At 47.2% G+C, this 23,102-nt stretch overlaps 1 pseudogene across 1 annotated transcript; it reads right to left on the reverse strand.

The window, feature by feature from the left end:
- Positions 1-705: 705 nt before the first annotated feature.
- Positions 706-22,356, reverse strand: LOC149360517 (polyubiquitin pseudogene; annotated as a pseudogene). The gene is made up of 2 exons (XR_016288841.1): positions 22,276-22,356; positions 706-2,443 (listed from the first exon to the last, which is right to left on the reverse strand). The product of XR_016288841.1 is annotated as a polyubiquitin pseudogene (transcript).
- Positions 22,357-23,102: the final 746 nt, after the last annotated feature.

A 23,102-nucleotide genomic window follows, 5' to 3' on the forward strand; every position in this document is an offset into this window, starting at 1 on the left:
TAACTCTAAGCAGCCACGGCGTAAGCGCTCCATCCCCGTTGTTGCCACTTGATTGCGGACCACTGACACAGCAAAAAGAGTTCATAAATGTCCTTGCAGTCGCCATTTTGGTCGAAATACTCGCCATTTGCGCCTGACGAAACAAGGCATAGCATGCATGCATTCCTGCGGTAGGTTAATCCAGGGGTGGCAAAAAATATACTGAAGATTTTGTCGTTTCGGTATGCATGCCATGACGAACACTTGATTTCCCTGCTCTTGTGTGCCCAACGACTAAATGAGGGTCTCAGCTCAGGCTGTCTTGACAGGCAGCATCAGAGGGTTCTCGCCCAGATGCTGCCCTCCCTTTATGACCCCGTTCTAAGTAGCACTTGTGTTGTGAAAGGACCTTTCAGATCCACCGCTGTGGTTGCGGGTGGCTCTGGTGAACAATGTAAAGGTTAGGCTACACGCCACACATATAAAGCTTAAATATAATGACGACCACCACTGTAGTTCCATTTGCACAAAAAGGCATTCCAAGCTTCTTTCCTTCGTTTAAATGGCTGCTGTGTTCATTAATGTGTACCATACCGATTTCCTGATTTCCCTTTCCTCGTGTGCTCAAATACAGCCCACAATGCTGCTGTTTGAGCATGGAGGCATTTCACATTACTGAAAACATTGTGATCTTGAGACAAACAACACTATTTTAATGATGTAAACGACAAGCTGCGGGTGTCAGAGTTGTTCGCCAGAAGGTCTGAGGTGTCCTTGGCCAGGCAGGGTGACCACCGTGTCCTGGATCTCATCCTTGTCGCATCGTTGCCGCCTCGAAGGTCCTGCCAAAATCTTGAATTTAACCCTACAACCACGGAACGAGGTAAAGGGTCGACTCTTTTTGAATGTTGTAATCTGACAGGGTGCGACCGTCCTCGAGCTGATGTTCACCAAAGATGAGACAAAATTGGCCGGACGGAATGCCTTCGTAGTCCTTGATCTTCTCCTTGACGTTCTCTATTCGGTCATCGGGCTCGACTCCAATCGCGATTGTCTTCCCCGTAATGGTTTTGACAAAAACCTCCATGGAACTACGCAGACGCAGAATGAAGTGAACGGTAGACTCTTTTTGAATGCTGTAATCTGACAGGGTGCGGTCGTCCTCGAGTTCTTTTTCGTGAAAGAGGAGAAGCTGCCGGTCGACCGGTATACCTCCTTTTTCCTGGATCTTCGCCTTGACGTTCTCTATTGTGTCGTCGGGCTGTAGTCTAAGTGTGATTGTCTTCCCCGTGGAGGTTTCAACATAAACATCCATGTAACCAGGCCGACGCAGAACGAGGTAAAGGGTCGACTCTTTTTTAATGTTGTAATCTGACAAGGTGCGGCCATCCTCGAGCTCTTTTCTACGAAAGATGAGACGTTGCCGGTCTGGCGGGATACCTTCTTTGTCCTGGATCTTCTCCTTGACGTGCGCGATCGTGTCGCTGGGCTTGACTTCGAGCTGGATGCTTTTTCCTGTTAACATCTTTGCAAAAATCAGCATGCCCTTACGCAGACACAGAAGGAGGTGCAGGGTGGACTCTGCTTTTACGTCGTACCACGACAAGGTGTGGCCGTCATCGAGCTGTTTTCCACGAAAGATCAGACGCTGCTCATCAGCCGGGATACCTTCTTTGTTCTGGATCTTCGCCTTGACGTCCTCTACTCTGTCGTCGGGCTCAAGTCCAATCGTGATTGTTTTCCCCGCGAGGGTTTTGACAAAAATACAGGGAAGGTACCGCCCCGCATGTCGTGTCAGGTGCAGATGCAGATGCAGATGCGAATCTCTCTGAATGTTGTAGTCTGACAACGTATTGTCGTCCTTGAGCTCTTTGCCAGCAAATGTTCTGAGTCTCTGCTGTAAGATCGGTATACCACATCTGTCCTCAATTTTCGTCTTAACGTTCTCTATTTTGTCGTTGGGGTCAACTACAAGGCAGATGGTCTTTCCAGTGTAAGTCTTGACAAAAATGTTCATACGAGTGGGCACATGGCGGCCAAGATCAATGGCCGAGACATTTTTAACGCTGTAGAATGACAAGGTGCGGTCGTCCTCGAGCTGTTTACCAGCAAACCTAGGATGCTGTTGGTCGCGCGGGGTGGCCATACCGTCTCGGATCTTAGCCGTGGCGTTTTCTGTCGTGTCGCTGGGCTTGGCTTCCAGCGTAATGATCTTGTTCTTGAGGGTCTTCACAAAAATCCGCACATGGTTGGGGACAAGCTGCACGCGGTGAATGGTCGAGGTTTTTTCAGTGTTGTAGCGTGGCAAGATGTGACCATCATCGAGCTGTTTGCCAGTAAAGGTGAGGCGCTGATGCTCAGCTGAGATAGCCAACTGGTCTCAGCCTGGATGTCCTCGATCGTGTCGCTGGGCTCTTCTTCAAACGACAGGGTTGAGCTCGAAATCTTGATACTGGCTGGTGTGCTGAAAAAAAAAGGGCGTGGTTAGCACCCAAGCGAGGATGGCGCCTGAGCGTAGCAGTTCTCATTCGCAGCGTGACAGGAACCTGTGTGGAAGAGTTTATTAGCACGGAAAAGCTGGATATTGAGTCGAGTTGTTGTATGCTACAGCTGGGACTAGCCTTACTTTATTTGCCGGAAATTGCTCCACCGTAGCGTCACTTATATGTTAATAATAACAATGTCAATAGGCTGCCTATCACAGCGATTTCAGTATGTTCATATGAATGTATTTATATCTCTTAATCCTTTACGGCCGAAATAAAGCTGTTAAATGTAAAATGAAATTGATATCCAGAAAGCAGTATCTTTGGGAGGAGCATAGCGCAATAAGATCAGAAAATTAAAGTCGATTCATTACCAGATTTTTTTTATTTTAAATGAAATTACTGAGACTGGGTGGGTGCGCAATGCTTTGTCGGGTGGTTTATTTTCAAATTTTATTTGATGTCAACTGCTCTGAAGCAGCGTTTGTCTGATTTGTACCCTTCCCTATTGTAACAGAAAAACAAAAACGATTTCTTTTCTTTTACACAGTGCAAGAGAGGAAGCGGCGCCACCAAAGCGTACGCAAATTGCATATAGGCTTTAGTTTATCGAGGTTTAACGTCCCAAAGCGACTAAGGCTATGAGAGACGCCGTAGTGGAGGGCTCCGGAAATTTCGACCACCTGGGGTTCTTTAACGTGCACTGACATCGCACAGTACACGGGCCTCTAGAATTTCTCCTTCATAGAAATTCCGCCGCCGCGGCCGGGATCGAACCCGCGTCTTTCGGGCCGGCAGCCGAGCGCCATAACCACTGAGCCACCGTGGCGGGCAGTTTCCATGTATCTTTCCTACCTACTAGCATACGTAGGACAGGCGAAGGGCCGCTAACACTCGCTGATGAAGTGGTAAATGTCAGAACTATTGCATTTACAGAACAACTTTCTGGCTATATTAACGAGTAGTGGCCTCCAAATTTGATGATTCCATTTGCAATCACTGGGCCGGAAAGGGTTAAGAGAAAATAATTTCAGGAGTCACACAGAAAAGCATTTTAGGCCCCACATAACTCAGTTCGCATATTAACGATATTGTTCACAATTTCTCAGATACCAAGTTCATTATGTATACGACAATGATACGAATCCCCTGGTCTCTTCACGTTATGAAGCTTATGAACTACTAAAACGTACATTTTTTTTAGTAAATTAGGCTCTTGAACTCTTAAGAATTTAGTAAACTTAACACTAACAAAACAAAGCTCGTCGTTCTTCGATCAAAAGGAAAGCAAATATCCTTACAGGGCAATATAATAATTGGATCTGAACGATTGATGTAGTAGTGTAAAGATAATAGGGGTATATTTTTCTTCACACACAACCGCAGGATATTTACATCAGCGCTTTCTTAAGTGAATTAAGTTGCACAACAGCATAACAGCAGTTTTAAATATTAATCTATCTGCCAAATAGAGCATATTTGGTGGTCTACAATGCCCTATTTTCCTCTACTTAATCTATCCTCATCTAGTCCGGAGAAAAACATATACACTCATTGAGGCTCCTAAGATAACAAAAGAAAGTCTTGCCGATTTTCGGAAATGAAAGAATCACAGCACCTGCTCCACTTATTTTTTCACCATTTAATGTGCTAAATGCAAAAAAATATGTACACAAAGAGAATTCATTGTGTACAACCAAAAAATGTACAGCTAGAAGCTGCTTAGCGAAGTGTAATTGCTTAGCGAGGGTCTCGGTTCTGGCAGCCTTGACGCCATAGGAAGCATAAGAGGGTTCTCACACAGCTTCCACCCTCGCCGTTCGATGGCGTTCTACGTCACACCAGCGGTAACTCAGGACGTTCCACGTCCGCCGCTTACGAACGTGGGTGGCGCTGATGAACACTCTCAAGGTTAGGTTATTTGTAAACATAAATACCCCCGAAAGCAGAAGGTTTGACAGCCGTCGCCGTAGCTCAGAGGTGGAGCACCGGACGCGTAATTCGGAGGTCGTGGGTTCGGATCCCACCGGCGGCATGTGGTTGTTTTTTCTTCTGCTTTTCTAATCAATTAGCTTTAAGCGACAACATATGAAGTAATATTCTTACTTGATCAACACCACAAAAATAAATAAATTAAAAAATCCCCTGTGCTCCTTGGTTTCTGCGGCTGTTGGCTTCTCTCATATATATATATATATATATATATATATATATATATGCGCGAACACACACACACGCACGCCACACACACACACACACACACACACACACACACACACACACACACACACGCACGCACGCACGCACACACGCACGCACACACACCAGGTGTCCCAGCCAAATTTAACCAAGCTTTTAAGAAACACGGGACGTCCTGGCAGTCTGAAAGTTTTTTAAAGTGGCGTGACCTAACCCAGTATATTTTGTTCTTCAGGGTTAACGAATGAGTTCATTTTTATTAGCTTCTTTTTAATTACTCACCTGAGCAATAAAGAGTCAATGGAAAAGTTGTATATCGCTTTGACAAACAGCTGACTGAAACATTTCCAGCAAGGTACTATTTAGGTAAAGTAGTTTTTTTACCGTCCCTTAAACATAACACGCACAATAAGAAAAAACTTCCACGCGACAACGGTACCACTTCGGCGTCCTAAGACACGCCTTGGAGAAGAAATCCTCAATTAGACTTTGGGTGCACATTGGTGCAGAGATCTAAGCGAGCAGCTGGTCACGTGATAACGTTTTTTTAAGGCTAATAAATATAGCTACGTAAATCGCAGGTAGATGGAAACAGCACTACTAGCGGTTTCTCGAGGCGGTCTAAAACTTTTAGTTGACACTTTTTCCTGAAGTCAATAATTAAAAGTTAGCTAATTAAGCTGAACTAATTAATGAACTTTGGAGAAGGAAAAAATACTGAAGGCTAGGCCCCGCGACTCTGAACAACGCTCAGTTGGTTTCACTGGACTAGGACTGTTCCTCTTTTTAAAACGTTGGTTACATTTAGGTGGCACACCCGGTATATATATATATATATATATATATATATATATATATATATATATATATATATATATATATATATATATATATTGTGGGGTTTAATTGGGGAAGTAAATCCTTTCTTGCGTTCTCCCCCGTTTAATCGCGGCTGACCTAGTTCAGAATCGCCGGACCCCACCCCGTGGTCGCGTACGCTACCGAGCGCACGCCGACCACGGCGGGCCTTGCTCCGAGGGAACAAAGGAACGACACACAGGCTGACGCAAACAAGGCATTTATTGCTACAACAACAATAACGCCACCTAGCAACAAAATACGCTGAGGAATCGAGGACGTCCGACTATCCAGCACGGTTACGAGCGAATGTTTGCCCACGGTAGCGCAGAGGAAAACTCCGAGGTGCGGGGTGAACGTTCTTCCCCACGAGGGTTCGCGCCAGCCGGCGAAGAGCGGAGCCGTGCGCCTGAACGTCCACGCGCTTCCCCGGTCCCGAGCAGAAGAGACCTGTCTCTCACCCGCGCAGGGCGGGATTAAGAAAAATGGGGGCCCTGAGCTAATGCGCATATTGGCCCCGGTTCCTTCCACTGGCCCCCCTGCCCCCAGCTACACTACTGGAATAGATCCCATATGCTTCATTGCAATGAAAAAGAACGAAGTGCTATCAATGGGATTCATGCAACAGTAACGCAGTAGCATTAGTTTTACACGCACAAAACACAATGTGACTCTTGGAACGCACGACACATGTCCGTCTGTGGCCGAGCGCCACGGAAGAGGCACATGGACCGACCAACAACTTGCGGGGCTGCATTGCAGCACGGGCCGCCTCCCCTCCTCTTTCAATGACGCCACACACAAGCCGACAGATCGGTTTTTCATTCGAAGCACTGTTTTAATGCTAACGCATTAAAGAAAAGCATGCAAGCTGAGCTAGCTTCCTGCAGTTGAGCTGGGTACTGCGGCAGCGAGTAGGAAGTAGAAGCACTCGTTAATTAGTGCCCCGAGAGGGTATTATTACAATGTATAAAAATTCGATGAACGTTAACTACTGGCCTTGTGGGGCACATTTCAATAGCAGAATTTAAGTCCAGGTTGCGCGGATAGCGTGCTTGGTGCTGAGCCTAGTACCTGGGTTCAAACACAGCCACACGGGGGTCGCGTTTTGATGGAGCCGAAATGGAAAAAGGCGCCCGTGTGCTGCGAGATTTTAGAGCGCGTGAAAGATCTTCAGGTGGTCAAAATTATTCCTGAGTTCTCCACAGCGGCACCTCTTTCTCTCCTTTCATACACACCTTCCTCCCTCTCCTCAAAACGCAGTTGAGATGTCCACCTAGAAGTGAGGCAGTTACTGCACCTTGTATTTCCTCAAAAATTAAAATTCACCTGGTTCTACAAGACCAATCCCAAGAAAAAAAAACGAACTAAATAAAGTTCCCCGGCTGCGGTGGTCGCATTTCGCTGCAGACAAAATGCTTGAGGCCTGTGCACTATGCGATATCAGTGCACTTAAAAGAACCCGAGGTGATCGAAATTATCGGCAGCCTTCCACTACGGCGTCCCGCATAGCTGGACTTGATTTGGGACGTTAAAGCCCATAAATCTAAACATAAACCTACAAACGAGTGTTTCGCTTTCCTAGTGGCCCGTGGAGTACGAAGTGGAACTGTGGGACTCCTAAGAAGCTAGCACAGCCTGATTTGTTTTTCAATTTTGTAAAGCTAAAGAAGAAAACCCGGTGTTGTATAAAATAATTCTGACTACCAAATTTCATATTTGCTCAGTTCAGTTTATTTTCCTTAAAGGCCCCCTTGTATCGGGGGTGTTACATAGGGGGTGCGAAATTAGAACTCAAACAATCCACCCTCGTAGCTGAGAGAAGCATTATACTGCGCGCGTTTATTTCCTCAACAGTCTGTACATGATATTCGCACAAGTCGATGCCGCTTCAAACGCAGCTGCGCATTCTGGTTTTGTTTTTGCCTACCCTGCTCTAATTTGTAATCCAGGCAGAAGGTGCAAAGCAAGTATTTTTTACATCTAGCACCGCATTGCATATTACCGGATACATTTGTGGTCTTAAAAATTAATTAGTGGATTTTTAGTGGATTATGAAAGCGGTTCCAGCTGAATGCTTGGCGGTGAGGTGGGAATCCCGCCTCGCTGCTCTGTAAAAGCGGATGTCATGCCGACGCCAGGATTCTCAAACATATACTACACCTCCAGACGCCACTGGACGTGGGGATTGACAGGGAACCACAGAAAACCCTTCCGCAATCCGTAAGCAAATGCATATATCGCTTCGTAAGAAAGGGGGCCTCCTCCAGGGTGGCGGGGGATTCCTGTTTCTGCAGCTCGACAAGCTCTTCCCAACTGATTCGGCTAAACGAAGTTACATTAGCAGGGGGCCCGCCTCCTCATTCTGGATTTCTCGCTTCATACGTGTCACTCAAAGTTCCATTGCCCGCGGTTCCATATACTAAGCAGGTTAGAATAAATGGGCCCCTTTTCTTGCTGCCGGAGGTGAGGCCCTGGGCTGCAGCCCCCTTAGCCCCCCCCCCCCCCCCCCCCTTAATCCAGCGCTGCACCCGCGCGCGCAGAAAAACACGCCATCCGTGGCGCTCGTGTCGCTGCTATGCCATCGCCCTCCCCTGTTAGTTAAAGTAACACAACTGAGGAGAATGCATTGCGGGAAGCTAACTACAGAGAAAGAGTTGAGGGTGCGCTGCGAGAACGCGAACCACAGGGGACAAGTGCGTCCCCAGAATATATATACCCTAGACACCCAGCGGTTCCTTAAAGCGCTTTCACTTTTAATCACTTCGTCTTCCTCGTTACTGCGGCTGCACTCTTGGCCACGACTGCGGAGCTAACAGGGACAGGCAGCAACAATCACACTGTCAAGTCTTTCTGACCGAAAATCCTTGCTTGTCTCCATTTCCATCAGAAGCCTTCGGAGAGTTCGAACGTTAGTGCCGTTCTGCTTGCTGCTGTAGTTGTATTCCCGATCAAATTTTTGTCTCGGCTGTTTTCTCACTGAGTCACGATGAGTTCGGTGCAGACATCGCGTCCCTGTATTTGACCCGGCGGTCTTGGCGAGCGGCACGTTGTTGTTTGGGCGGGACTCCTTCGGCATTGATAGTACGGGCCTGTCGGGGTCTCCAGTTGCTCCGCGGGCGTCCTGCTGGCCATCTAGATTCAGACCCTTCAGGAACGTCGACTTGTTGACCCAGGACCTGTTCCTGTAAGGCGGTGGCCACATGACCTTCTCGTTTCTGCTGCTGTTGTACACAAAGCTGCTGCCGGAGCGTCCCGCCGACTTGTTGATTGTCGCTTTCATGAAATTACCGCAACCTTGCGCGGTGTCCTAAGGTTCTGCCTATATATATATATATATATATATATATATATATATATATATATATATATATATATATATAGAGAGAGAGAGAGAGAGAGAGAGCGAGAGAGGGAGACTAATTGTCCAATATGCGCTCTCTATGGCAATGCACAAGGGAATCGGCATGGTATTTTGTGTGTGTGTGTGTGGAAGGGAAGGAAGCAGTATCTGTCTCACATCTCGGTGGACACCTCGACGGCGCTGTTGTGGAAAGGAGAAAGGTGGAAGTGCAAAGGGAAAGAGAGACAGAGGCAATGAAGAGGAGAGCTCCGGAATAATAATTTGACCGCATAGGAATTCTTAACTTTTGCACCGACATTGCTGCACAGCACACGGGCGGCTTTTGTGTTTAGCGTCCCTCGAAACGCGGCCGCCCGCGGTCCGGTTCGAACTTAGGTACGTACTCCAACTCAGTGATCGAGAGCCCTAACCATGACTGAACCACCGGTGCGGGCAATCGGCTTGAATGGCACACCGTGCCAATAGCAATACCAATTTGCATACTCACTGCTCTGGCCACACTCAGACGTGCGTGCAAGCGGCTTGTATCAGCACGAGACACTCTCCAAATCTCTTGGCCCGTAACTACTTCCATATAGCTATCAAAATGCGGGCTGGTAGCACAAAATGCTAATTTCGCCTGTGTATGAAAAGGGGTTGGGGTCCACATTCATGATTTTCTTGGAACACTGCATCACCTAGTACAACAGCAGTGGCCGAAGCCGTCTGCAACCATGTTCTACTTTCCGCTAAGTGGTGTTATGTGACAGCGTGAGACCAGAGTAGAAGCCAAATCTGAGCGCACCAGCTCCTTAGAGAGGCGACATGTTACATACCATCGCCACCCCGGTCGAAACAAAAGTTATAGGCTGCACGTGCTAATAAAATAAAAGGCACTCAGGTGACCACGGGGATCGTCCGTTACTGCATCATGCTATAGTGAGGTTAAAACAGTCATTAGGATTCAAATTTGCATCCTTAAAAGTGCACAGGGGCAGGGACGTAGCCGAAGGGGGGAGGGGGAGCTTATGGGGCTTCAGCCCCCCCCCCCCCCCCCCCCCCCCCGAAATTTGTTCGAACTGTCACCGACCGCAGCATGGCCAAATTACATATCGCGACTTCTGCTATCTGGATCGTCTGTCTTTCCGTGCGTAAAGTTTACTATCTGTGATTGCAAAAGGTGTTTATTTGCGTTGTTTCACGCATTATATAGAGCGACGTTTGCTTAGATACATAGATTTAACGGAAACATACGTGTATTTAAATATCTTGTTGAGAGGTTTTGTGTAAATATGCAGTGACTTTGTTTCCATTGGCACTTTTTTGTTCTTTATGAAGTTGTATCTTCGCATTTCTATTACTCTGTTTTATCTTCGCGCTTCTAATGTATATTTTACAGAACTCCTCGTTTATGCATCTGCTCACTGTTGCGACTAAAATTTCGTTGCAATTACTCGCAATACATGACCGGTGATAGCTGCTGCTACGCAGTGCACTGGAGCGAAGGACAGCGTCATTGAGATTTTTCCCTGGCCGTTGATTTTTCCCTCCAGGATTCTGCTGGCGCGGGAACGCAATCTTTCGTTCTTGTGCAGACAGAGCCAAAAATGTGACGAGAAGAGAACAGGGGACTGAGGGTCGGGACGGAAGGTGGGAAGGGGCATGAGGTAGCTCCAATACAGAACTTTTTATAAACATGTCCGAGGGTGGCGGCTCGTTGGACGGTGGACTGTGTTCGTAAAACAGGAAAGAGTTGAGGATTAAGCACCCCCCCCCCCCGCCCTCCCTCCACGCTCTCCGCAGAGTAAAAAAAAAATGGTTTTCTGAGCGTTATTGACAGGCTTCCGTGAGCAAAGCGTGCGGGTGAGTATAACGCCGGCTGTTTAGGCTGATGCAGGCTACCCTGGCAAGTCAACAGTTGTATATAAGCTTCCGTCAAATGTGTCCAAGGTGCAGTTCTGATTTGTGCTGCCCAATCTTCGGTACTGGGAGAGTGAAATGGGCGTGTGAAAAGCCATTTCTTCATATCTTTGTGTTTTCAGTATTCTTAGCGGAATAATTCCCGTTGCACGCTCCGATTTAAGCAATTCTACCCGCAACGATACCTGGACAGCACGAAGAATCCTTTGAAATGGACACTAATAATTATTCTAAGAACTTCTATATAAGTTTTTTCATTATTGAAGTACTACTACTTCAGAATGGCATGCGCTTCCAAAGGGCTGACAAGTCAGCTGCATACGCATTTTCACGAACGACGTTTTATGAAGCAGCAACGTGGCGGATTACGGGTAAGGTGGAATAATTAGGTGCAATGCTAGCACGTAGATGCGCCCGCGGTTTCCGCACGCACCGGCCTCAAGCGAGAACGCCGCACTGATTTCTTAAGCCTCTTTCAGACAGGGGTTATGTGCAGCGCCGACAATGTACTGCATGGCAGGCGTGTCCACAGATCGATCACGAATACCTGCTCTGTCAAGATGAAGCCAGCTCTGCTCTTACGCCCTAAAGTAAGCCCAAGAGGCTGTTGTAAAGGGACTGATAATGGCCACTCGAACTTTGGATCCTTTTTCGCGGGCCAAATCTACTTACGGCCCTTTTCGTGAGGAACTCACTCGATCTGTTCAAAACTCTCGATTTGCAATTCCCAAGCCGCAAAAAGTATTCATAGTTGCCATGTGCCTCCAACGTACGTGTTCATGCAGACTCACGGTCACGTCAGTGTGAAAGAAAAATGAATATTATTGGTACTTAACGCCGATCAAGACCATTGCCAAGGCAAAACCATTATTGGCACTCAGACACCGTCCAAGACCATTGTGAACGCGAACTAATTATTGTGACTTGGACATTGTCGAAAGGTGTCTAAGCATCTTAGCTGACACTAAACGGTACTCGTCTCGGCAGCAAGCGTAGGATCTAACGTGTGTAGCGTTGGTTCAGAATATGGAGGAGGCGTGATGAGCGACCACTTCCTTCGTGCAGCGAAACTGTGAAAATTCACCAAAGAGCCCGACACAGCCCTGACCGGCTCATCACCGCATCTATGTGAACCATGCTACGATAGGGGCGCCACGAGCGTGTTCGTTGCAGCTGTAAATCTTGTTTCCTTCGTTGCCAACAAACAAGGAAACAGTAAGTAAACGTGAATGTGAGAAAGTGAGTAGACGTGAGTGTGAGCGAGTGGTTCCGAGTGTTAGTGGACATGAACGTTGGTGAGTGATTTTGAGTGGTTGTGAGTGCGAGCGGTGATGAGTTAGAGTGGTCATAAGTCGGATTGAGTGGTTGAGTGCGAGTGGTATGAGTGTGAGGAAGTGGTTGTGAGCGTGAATGAACATGAGTGTGAGCATGAGTGGTTGTGAGTGCGAATTGACTCTGGGCGTGAGTGAGTGAATGCGAGTGTGAGTGGACATGAGTGTGTGAGCGAGTGGACATGAGTGCGAGTGAGTTGTGAGTGCGAGTGGGCATGTCTGCAAGTGAACGGTTGTGAGTGTACTGAGTGGTTGTGATTGCGAGTGGTCATGAGTGCGATGAAGTGGTTGTGAGTGTGATCGAACATGAGTGTGAGTGGTTGTGAGTGGGAACGGACATGAGTGTGGGTGTTAGTGAGTGGTTGTGAATGTGAGCGGACATGAGGGTGAGTGAGTGGATGTCAGTGCGAGTTACCGTGAGTGTGAGTGTGATGAGCCACCTCTCATGATGCCAAGGTATGCTAAATGTACGTCTGGTGGACTCGGAACATTTATATCCAGGTACGTAGGAGGGATCCAATCAGTGCTTGAAATTCTCTCGTAGAATTCTAGAGGCGTAGCTTGCTGGTCCAGTTGGTGCATGGCAGCGGGTGGAGAAACAAGCAGAACAGGACGCGCACACAAGAGAAGGAATTCACACGGACGACGCGACGCTGGAGGACGCTAGGTTCCGCATCACGTGTAGGGCGCTGTATATACACCCCTCTTTGTTGTAACAGGGTAAATTCACTTTGGCACGACTGCATAGTACGGGTCCCGCGGTGGCGTAGCTTTAAACCCTACTTTGCCCATGCCTACCAACTGTTCGGAATAGGGGGAGTGGAGTGCGTTGCGCCTAGGCACACGCGAGAAATTATTGAAGGGGAAAGGATACGAGGAGCTGGATTAGGCAGTGCTTGCTTGAGCACCACGAACACTTTCTTGCTGGAACTGTTTGTACTGCGCATGACAAACACCATGACTCCCAGCTCATAGCAATGGAGCGGTGGAAAAATAAAATCGGACAGGACGACAAGAACTGACAGACACAGCGCCAATGAACTGGCCCAACAATCTTCTTTTTTTTTTGCAGTTGACTTCCAGTTGTGTAGCGTTTGCACACGTCGTAGGGCTGCAGCGTGTGAACTGCAAAATTACACCAGCCTATTTCCGTGCACACACGAGGCACATGCGATCTTCCGCCTAGTGCAAAAGCCTGTTACGTGAGTGATGAGGCTGTGCTTGCAGTGAATTGTGTTGTCCAGTCAAAGATGAATGCGCGCCGCATCTCTGCTGGCGTGTGGCGACGGGCTAGCGCGGATGATCGGCTTGCTAATCTGATACCACCGGGATTTAAGGGGAACGCGGTTTAAAATTCCCCAAGATAGCCAAAAAATCGACAGATATATCTTGCACCTTTGCTTTCCATCACAGTGAGTGGGCCAGTGTGCGGCCTTGACCACGCAATGATTCTGCTGGGTGGCCATGATTAAGAAGCACGGCGACCACGTTCTCTTATAGTACTGTACGCTGACGATACTGTACGCTGACGATAGTACTGTACGCTGACGATACCAATGTATTCTTCTGCGGACAAGATCTGGAAGCCCTCCAAGTAGAAACCAATATATGGCTGCAAAACTTATCCATATGGCTCCGCACTAACGAACTGCAGTTAAACACTAAAAAAACTAAGTACATTATATTCCGCGCACGTAACAAGTGCATTAAACAAGAAATACTGATTCAATTTTGTGATGAATCTATTGAACGTGCAATATCTCATAAATTTCTTGGCGTCCTATTTCACGAACATCTCGACTGGTCCCCTCACATTGAAAAAGTTCGCACAGGTATCTCTAGGTCCATTGGTATCATGTATAAATTAAAGGACCTTTTGCCTATGTGGCTAAAGAAACAACTATACTACACACTGGTACATTCGCGTTTCCACTATTGTCTTCTTGTTTGGGGCACAGCACCTAAAACAAGCATAGAAAACATATACTTATTACAAAAGAAATTTCTGCGACTAATGGATAATGCACCATACCTTAGCCACACTGCCCCATTGTTTAGGAAACACCAATTGCTTACACTGTGGAATGTTATAAACAAAAAGATAGCGTTAGCCACTTACCAACAAATGCATTCTGATCCTGCCGCCTTTTTTCATAAGTATCTCACGAAACCACACAGCTACAACATACGGCACATAAGTTATAATAAGGAAAAAATACGTACTAACTACGGCGCCCAGAAACTTAGCTACAGAATTTCCAGTTTTTTAAACGATCACCATCCTGTTGTAAACATTATTCAAGAAAGCAAATCATTGAAAGCTTTCAAAAATTGCATCACCATGTATCTGTTGTCACTCCAGGCATAACCACTTCTTTTTTTCTTTTTTATTCTGTTGTCTCTCATAGTACTTCTCCAACTGTAGATAAATGTTTAAGATGAAATTACTTCAGTTCACTGTTAACCAATACTTTCTGTATTTCCATTTCGTTTTTATGTCTATTTTACTCGCTGAATGTCTTGTGCTCTCGAATGGGAGCAAGAAGGGCGTGGACTCTTTGTCAGGCATCCTTTTGCCTTTTAGTCTGCGCCCTAGGCAACTGTACCATTGAGTTGTCTAAATAAACACTTTGACTTTGACTTTATTCGCAACTTTGTTACCTCGAGGAGGGCCTTAGCAATATCAGTTTGGAAGTGACCGAATTCGGCGTTTTGCGTGAAGTAAAATCTATGAAATGAAATTCTCTAAGACTAAGTAACAGCGTAATTTTTCGGAGTATTAGAGTGGCAATGGTGTGTCACCTTGTGAGAGTTCGCATTATTCGTTGTGTTCTATCTTTCTGAGCATTTGCCACAGTGTCGTCGAGTGATTTTTTTTTTCTGACGACTTTCTTCATTGTTTTCAATAGCCGCGTCTTTGAGCAACCATTAGGCTTTTCATTGTCATGCAATTTTAAATGTCACCTGACGGCGAAATCGCATGCAGGTCCATCGCTCTCGCGTTGGACTTGTTTACTTCTTCATCTCGTGAATTGGCATTGACGTGTGACACCTCACCACGTGATGTGCGCCGCCGCTTTGAGATTTCTTCATTTGCACTCTAAAATTAACGTGTTCTGAATGCAGCCATCTATTTTGGAAGAAACAACGCTTATTACTACATACAGAGCGCAGAAAAGACCGATAAGTCGATAATGAGACAACATTAGCGATCACAGGAATGCAAGCACTGCCAAAGTACATATTATACTTGAGAGCTTTCACCTCCCAGTGATTCCATTCGGAATCCATTCGGAATCACTGATATCTGTGGATATTTACAGCCGACGTGAATGAGCTTTTACGCAAGACTTTAGTTTGAAGGTATAGCGTCCGGCCTACTGGCCCGCCTTCGCACGATGAGAAAAATACAAACAGCAATGCAGGCTACGCCATCCATCGATAGCAGGGGCAAAGCGTGAGCAGTTTTTACGCTCCCTTCTTAGATAGCAGTAATTGTCTGTGAGGCGAAACGTTGCTGATATGGGCAGATAAACAGTTGAATGCTGGACTCGCCATTAAAACAGGAGGAGTTCTTTCCCCGCGTTAAGTATGCTGCCCATTAAAGTTGGTGATTCCATTATGAATGGCTGGGCCAGAAAGGGTTAAAAGAAAGTCAGATGTGACCAATGCGGTATTTTAGCGGTATATGGTATCATGAGCCTAGCTTCAAAGATGAAATCGCGCCCCAAAGCTCTTTGATATATCATTTGCGAAACTTTCCGTAAGGCCTGTATTTCAAAAGACGGTGGTTGGATGTGGCCAAAACTTGGGTGTTTACGGATTGCCGCATCCCGCGCGGTGAGTTACGTAAACTGTGCTCACGTTGTAAATTTCTAGACTGTTGATAAATGTACAACCGCCGGCCAAGGAAGTCAATGAAACAAATGTATTAACAAAAATCTGCAGATATCCCTGCCAAGAGATAAATTAAGAGATAAAAGAAGCACAAAAGAAAAAAGCTTTTTAGAAGACAATGGCACACTATACTAGCAGCTTTTATTTGGCTCTTCCAAATGAAGCGGCTATCCGTAAGCACCCGTAAAGTGGCTGCTAAGACTTGTCACTTTCTGAATCGGAGTTTCGCACCCAGGGCTGATCCAAGCATACCTCCTGTCCCTTCTATAGCCTAATAAATGTTTTCGCCGCCACCCCTACACAGTACTACCAGCACAGAGACAACATGCAAGAATTTTTCTTCTGCAAAAAGAAAAAGAAAAACAAAAACTTGAGGCGTTTATTCAAAAGTGCCTTTAATGGAGAATTAAAAAGAGTGAACATCGGTGACATGAATGAATGTCTCGACTGATAATGTGAAAGGTGACAGGGCGACAAAAATGAGGACGCGGAAATGTGAATGGTGTCTCGGCATAAAAAAAGTATAGTAGATATTAGCAGTATCGCTATTTTTAAGAATAGAATGGAAATGAGCGGCATGGTTGTATTCGTCCAAGCCTGGAGCACCTGAAATCCAATGACTCGAGTGACAAGCGCAGTGTCTATACTATGGACATACGCCGCCTCTTGCGCTGCAGATGCCCCCGGAAACTATTGCCCTGAACGGAATCTCCGGCTTATGTGTCTTGGCCGCAAAGAAGATTTCTAGAACCCCTAGCTCAGCATCTTTCACCTTCTTTGCTAGCCCTTCTAAACTAAGTTTAAGCAGCAAAGCCTCAGCCTTCTGTTCACAACGTGCCGGTTTTACCTTGGCGTTCCTGAAATTCTTCATCACTGTATGGCGGGCTTTCTGGGCATAAAGGTCTTCCGATAAGGCAACAAAATACCCTTCTTTGTCCGATTGCACCGCAGATAGAGTCCATGCTTCCGTTACTTATCTTCTATTGAAACAAATTATACTCAGAATACTTATTTGGAGCGCACTTTAATGACAACTGCTGATTTTGGATGCTATTGAAAAGCTAAGGATTGTATAGATCATCTTTTCCGCACATACACCTGTCGCGAGTTTTCCTCTATGCCACAATGTCTGGCCCGAGAGCTGACCTGATAACATACACAATGCTATCAGCGCTGTGTGTCTTATCTTATCGGCTCCACCGCGCCATGCCAATCGACGTGGAAGCAAGGATTCTTTTTTTTGTTGTGCGGCCTCCACACCCTTTTAGGGCCATAGTCAGCATTTCAGATCCAAGCCAGATAGGGACAGCTCTCGCCGGACTATGCATTGGGCACCAATGCTTGAATTCCAGTTGCAACGAAAAGGTTTGAACGAAGCCGGGGCCCTTCGCAGTGTTCAAGCAAAAGGGTCGGAACATGCGCTTCTCTTTGCCTGCGCAAGTGCATATGTGCCAGTTGGAAAGAAAAGACTGAGGGGAAACCCAGACGGCGCACAGTGGATGACCTGTGCGAATTGGTAAAGGCGCGTTCACACTAGGCCGACGATCGGCCGATTTCGGTCTGGCGATGGTCGGCGGCAGCGATTTTCGTGCCGTCGGCGCGCTTGTCACACTGCGCAGACGCCGACCGAGCGCCGATCGTCGGCCGACGAGCGCATCGCCGTCGCGTCGGCGACATAGCAGCCGTCGGCCGACCCGCGTGTCACACTCTGCCGACAACAGCGCCGACCTCACGCCGACGTTGTCCTATCCCGAAAGCTCGACGCTGCTGCTTCGTGCACGCGGCCCGTCTGCTAGCTCCGTTGCTGAAGGCGTCGTGGAAATCGAACATAACTTTTATTATGGGACGAGTTGGCAGTAAAGCGATGTGAATAGTAGGCCTTTTATTACAGCACAGGCGACTTCCGAAGCGCCGTCAGCTGCGGAGTCGATACGAAACCACCTAGGCCTAGAGACGACTAGGGCAGCCTGGGACCAGCGCACAGTTCGTCGGCCGGCGTTGCCGAAAGATCCACTTTTGCACAGGCACATTATCGTTGCTCTAATCTAGGAAGCATCCTTTCTGGTTCACGGCTGTTTCGTATTTTCTTGTGCGAACGTGAAGTACATGTTTACGCCGAGCATGCCGGCCGGCCGGACCAGCCTGGATCCCGTCTGCCGGCGTCATAAAAACGAGCTGAAGAGTGTTCTTGACGTAAATATTAAACCCTGTGATAAGAAGTGTGAAAAATGTTTCATTTCTGAGGATCGCTGACCAGTACTGAGCTGTTGGCAAAGGTAACGACTGTGATACGAGCAAACTTCTTCCCACAACCGCCTCGCAGCTGCCGCTGGCCTGACGTTGGGGTCCGGCTCGCCTTGCGCCCGCTAGCCGCTGCTGAAGGCGCCACGGAAACTGACCATACTATTATTTTATTGTGTGATGATGCTGTTGACAGCAAAGCGGAGTGAAGAATAGGCCTTGAATTATAGCGCAGGTGACTTCCGAAGCGCCGGCCCCTGCCGCTTCGATGCGGAGCAGGCTATAGGCCTAGCGACGACCACGGCAGACAGGCAGCAGCAGAGCTCGTCGCCCGGAGCGCCCGCGAGCGGTGCCGTTGCCGAAAGCTCGCAACATAAGCAGGCATGCTTTGTCGCCGCTCGAGTATAGCATGCAGTCTTTCTGATAACAAGGTGATGCCGTCTTTTCTTGTGACATTTGTACACCATCCCAAGCAGCGCACAGGCACTGCTGCACGGCGGCGAAGTGCGACACCGATTGTGGGCGGAGCTTGGGTACAGCGGCGCAGCGATGTTCACCGCTCCGTGTGTCCCTACTTGCAGTGGGGCGGCAGTTCGCAAGCGACGATCGGTGCTGCGCGTCGGCCAAGTAGTCATATGGCGTGATGAATGTTGCTGCGCGTGCATTATTTGTCTACATAATGATTGCACTTCGCGCTGTGAGCTCGGTACTCGCTTTTGGTCGGCGATTGTTTTCGCTCCGCCACCGATCTGCCCAAGACACGTCGGCCGACGCGTCTCGTCGGCATCTTTGGTCGGCGACGTTGTCACACTAGGACGACGCTTGAACGTTGGGGGCGTCGTCGTCGTCGTCGGAGCAGTGTGACTGGCTAGTCGGGGAACGACCAAGTTGGCCGACGCGACCGCCGATCGTCGGCGTCGCCGTCGCGTCGGCATCGGGGTCTCGTCGGCCTAGTGTGAACGCGCCTTAAGAAAATCTGTGCGGAACGTGTAATTGAGGCATTTAACGACTGCTAACTTTTTCATTAATTTATTTATACTGTCCGCCCAGATCACGGGCTATAACAGGAGTGGATAATGAGGTATAAAAAATAGCAAAAACACAAACATTGAAACGGGCACAAAAATTCGGTACATAAAGCGTTCACCACTTATACAAAAAATAAAACACTGGCATATAATTCATGTAGACAATAAAACATCATGCAGCTAACAAATTCTGGTTGTAAATATAGCTGTAAATTTTGATACCAATGAATCAACGGTCGTAGCAATGTCATGACAATTAATTTATCCACATTGACTCCAACCCAAAACGCTATAATAGTTCCATCCATTCGCGGTGCATGGATATATGAATAATCTCGCATTGCGTAGATGTCTGCTGGCGCAGTACCTCACTCCTGTCGTCTGATATGCATCGTCACTCAGTCTCCGCAACTGACGCTGTGAGCGCTTTCAGTGTGGGTCGAACGGCATTTTAATACTCCAGCGGTCGCATTTCTTTTTTGACGCGTCGTCAGCAAAGCTTACAATAAAGGTCTTATGAGCGTTATTAGAAACGGCTTTTGTTGACCTAAATCCCCAATAACAACCAATTGTTTCTGACTGCGAAGATATGATCGAACCCAGCCCTAAACTTCACAACAAGTAGGCCTAAACTATTTGGCGGAATAAATTATCGATGCCACGCCTCTTTATTTGTCCCCTTCACTGCCAAAAAAGCTTGTTGCTAGTCGGTCCACAGAAGCATACAAGCGACCAAGTAAATTCGGTACGCTATAGACCTCCTCCATGTTTGCAAACAAGCGAGGTGGCGCTGCAGTCGCGAACGGGCTCGCGGTAGGCAAGAGGCCAGGGAGTGGCGTCGAGTTGAGGTGGTGCAGCGCCGGTTTTCAAGGCTTTTATGCGCGTTTTGAGTTTCTGAGAATCATAACAACGGTTGATGCTTTCAACTTAGTATTCCTCGAAGTACACGGGCTCGCGTTGGTCATGTACGGCGGATTTCGACACGGTGTGTATTGTATTATGGCTAGAAAGCGTTGCAGTTGGTTTCTACCCCAGGCATGTAATAAAATGATAAGTTTTTGACACTGAACTAGCAAGAATAATTTTACCTCGGGACAGTGCTGAGGGAAGCACTGGCGTTTTTTCGGCAGAGCCGACGTGCGCTCACCGTCTGTTGACACACGTGTCGCACAGTGCGAAAAGTGGGGACAGCGTCGATCGTGTCCCGATCTCATCTGTCTCGCGTAGCCGCTCTTTTTAGCCGTCAGATCAGGCACCAGCAGGCTGACTTCTCCCATTCTTAAACTGGTCGATTTGGTGAAAAATTTGGATTCCTGAAATTATATTTCTTCCAGCCCTGGGTCTTCTGTTTGATTACTAAAAATTATAGCAAAATATTCAGTAGAAATTCATAAAATTACGGTTTTTAGATCTGCGGTCGCCAAAAATTGTGAGGTAATGGCGTTTGTGATGGTCCTGGCCCGTCGCGAATCCTGCGGGTTTCCGACGACGGAGCACCACAATGGTAGTATCACTACGCAGAAGAGGGATCAGAGGTTTCGTTGATTTCAGTGCGGCATTTCTTTGACCAAAGCGAAAGCGAAGAGGCCATAAACGAGGGAAAAAAACTTAAAGGTTTGTTTTGTGATCTACCACATTTTCTGACTGGCATCACTCACCCCTTCGTAAATTTGTAAGGAATGGAAATAGAATGATTCTATTTGTCGCGAACGATTCCAGAGACATTGAGGAGTGCAATAAATCTCTCGACTTTTTTTTTGCTACAGGAGCAGTAGTATGGTAGTCATTTTTGATAAGAAAGGTACTGCGAATCTAAAAAAAAGAAGTAATACCGCCATCATAGAGAATAGGGCGTTGGCAACGTGCTGGCATAAAAAAATTCCGCATTTTCTACTTAATTATTCAAGACCCGTGGTGACTTGACGAGGGTGTTAATTATAATTATCCAAGAACTTTACCAGGTATAGCTGAAAATAAAACGCATTGCTGAAATTAGCAGAGCAATTACATATTTGCACCAAATTTGGTTACATATCTGAAGCATCAATAAAGAAAACACTTTTCATTGCCTCATCCCCTGTCAATCTCGCTACGTGCCTCTGTTGGTAGCCCGCCTGCGGTTGCTTCTTTCCAAACAGCCTTCGCGATCATGTACTACTTCATGAAGAAGCTTATGACACATGCATGATGCAATGAAAGTACGCTGTTCGAAGCATGCCAACGCGACCGCGCAAGATTGTCACAACTTACCAGACTTTTCTACTACAATCAAATAATTATGTCGTTCATGTTAAGAAATAGTTTGAAGTATATATTAAATGCCCTAAAATGCGTCATTACACGTTCGTATAACTTCTGCACACGTTAAATCATGCTGTGCTATCAACAAAATAACGCACTCCCCGGTGGAGAGTGACCCTGCCGGCGCCCGTGCACACCAGCTCAGGGTGATAAATACGTTCGCAGCTACATACATGCTTTTTCTTTTCCTTTCACAATTTTAAGCGTACCATGCGGTTGTTCAGGTGAATGAGCGCGGCAATTTCCGTGCTATGAAGTACGTTGACTGGCAGCGCCGGTCTACACCCAGACGTCGCGCTTTTACTACCGCGGCTCATTTCCTAATGCGGCATTTATTTCCGAGAAACCTATTAAAGCTAATCTAATTTTTCGTTTTATGATACTACGCGGATCCAACAGCAACGGAGCTGGTCAGTACATGCTGCTTCTGCAGTGCGCAGCCACGATATGCAGCCGCCGGTAGCTGCAGCGGCTGCGGTAGGCATGGCGGTAGGCACGGCCAGGCGGAACCTGTTTTGCCTACCACGCGAAAGTCGCTACTGACATCAGCGCCACCGCATCTCCGTGACGTCGCGGGGTGAAGGAGGTCTACGCAATAGACAGCACACTTACGCAAGGCTTGAGAACGTTCCGCGCTACAACTTCGTCAACGCGGAACAGACGATACCAAAACACTAAACTGCGGCACCTACCTCTTTCGTAGACGGTTCCAGCTTTGGCCGTGCGCCGACGCTGACGGCGGGTCGATGCTCTGCGCGCGCCGTTATCTGTGGACGTATCAACGATGGATGCCGTCCCGGAGGTTCTGACGGCGTCGCGTTAAAAGACGCAGGCAAAACAAACAGACCGCTAGTGAGCACTTTGCTCCGTTATGTTCTTTAAACTATAAAGAAAAGAACCTTAAAAATATTTGAATATTTGATTACGTTAAAAGTTACTCTCTGTCAGCTGCACGCTTTGTACATCGGCCACGTGTGTCGCGCCACCTGTACTACTAAAAAGAAAGCAAGGAACATGGAAAATGTATACGGAAGGCAGTGGTGCTGCGCGTTGCGGTCCACGTCAGTTGCAAATTAGATTCATGGACAGTTTTGTCTCCGCTTACGTCTTCCGGTCTCTTCGTCTTGGGCACGAGGAATGCACGTCAGTTTGGGAAAGGCGGTACGGCGGCGCGGACAAAAATACGGCGGGGATGTGTACAACGCAAAATAAATAGAAATATCAAAAGCCGCGCGCCTTTGTGGATATCCATGAAGTGGCTGCCGAATTTTTGTAAGCATTGGAAACGCCTTTTGAATGTGACCTGTGCTAGTTAGATTTGCGGCCAGTCCTTGGCTTCATACATAGTGTTTCTCCTAAGCTCGTTAGCAATTCTTTAAAATAGGCTTTTTGAACTGAAATAGTAATTTGTTCGGTATTGTACTGTGAGAGAGTTTGTGCATTATTGCAAAGCTATGAAATGTTAATTAACATGCTGCTTATTCATTTATTTCTTCGTAGCCTCAGGGGGAGAAGCATT

The sequence above is a fragment of the Amblyomma mixtum genome, chromosome 2 (assembly GCF_055824585.1).
Source record: "Amblyomma mixtum isolate Tamu chromosome 2, ASM5582458v1, whole genome shotgun sequence".
NCBI classification, from domain to species: Eukaryota; Metazoa; Arthropoda; class Arachnida; order Ixodida; family Ixodidae; genus Amblyomma; species Amblyomma mixtum.